This window comes from Cebus imitator, unplaced genomic scaffold (genome assembly GCF_001604975.1).
Source record: "Cebus imitator isolate Cc_AM_T3 unplaced genomic scaffold, Cebus_imitator-1.0 Scaffold340, whole genome shotgun sequence".
Lineage (NCBI taxonomy): Eukaryota > Metazoa > Chordata > Mammalia > Primates > Cebidae > Cebus > Cebus imitator.
The window spans coordinates 1,733,413-1,734,744 of record NW_016107655.1 but is presented as its reverse complement, the minus strand read 5'-3'; positions in this window follow the sequence as shown (position 1 = coordinate 1,734,744).

Here is a 1,332-nt window from a genome sequence, read left to right as displayed (position 1 = left end):
CCCAAAAAAAGCCCAGGTCCAGATGGGTTCACAGCCGAATTCTACCAGACATACAAAGAGGAGCTGGTACCATTCCTTCTGAAACTACTCCAAACAATACAAAAAGAGGGAATCCTCCCTAACTCATTTTATGAGACAAACATCATCCTGATACTAAAACCTGGCAGCAACACAACTAAAAAATAAAATTTCAGGCCAATATCCATGATGAACATTGATGTGAAAATCCTCAATAAAATACTGGCAAACTGAATCCAACAGCACATCAAATAGCTTATCCAGCACGTTCAAGTCGGCTTCATCCCTGGGTTGCAAGGCTGGTTCAACATATGCAAATCCATAAACGTAATCCATCACATAACAGAACCAAAGACAAAAACCACATGATTATCTCAATAGATGCAGAGAAGGCCTTCAATAAAATTCAACAGTGCTTTATGCTAAAAACTCTCAATAAATCGATGGAACATATCTCAAAATAAGAAGATAAAGTCATATATTCTAGCACCCAGAGCTACTCTACAAAACTTTTTAAAATTTTTCTAGATGTTTTTGTATGTGTATTATTAGGTATATAGATGTTTTCTTGTATTTTCAGTTTATATGACATGAATACTACCTCCGTTTCAGCATAGGCTTTACATCATTTTAAATGGCTGTATAGAATTCTGTTACATGTTAACGAAAAGGAAAACTGAGGGGTGGCTTGGCTATATTTTTTCTTTTAATTAGCATTTTTTTCTTTCTCAGACCTCTTAGGGATGAATTGCCATAATCTCTCATTTTTCTTTCCTTGCAGATAAAGTTGTAAGTAAAATCTTGCTGTAAATGTAGATTGGAGATACATCTGTTCTTTTTCCCCCTCTTCCTCATTATCACTCTAGCCGCTAAATTCTGCAGTCACCCCGGTTGGTAGGTAATTCATACAATGCTGCCTTTATTATTATTATTTTGACATGGAGTCTTACTCTTGTTGTCCAGGCTGTAGTGTAGTCGCTCAGTCGTGACTCACTACAACCTCTGCCTCCCGGGTTTGAGAGATTCTCCTGCCTCAGCCTCCCAAGTAGCTGAGATTAGAGGCATGTGCCATCACACCCAGCTAATTTTTGTGTTTTTAGTAGAGATGGGGTTTTGCCATGTTGGCCAGGCTGGTCTCAAACTCCTGACCTCAGGTGATGTGCCCACGTTGGACTCCCAAAGTGCTGGGATTACAGGTGTGAGCCACCGCACCCAGCCAGTGCCATTATTTTTTTTTATTTTTTTTGTTTTTTTTTTTTGAGACGGAGTCTCGCTCTTGTTACCCAGGCTGGAGTGCAATGGCGCAATCTCGGC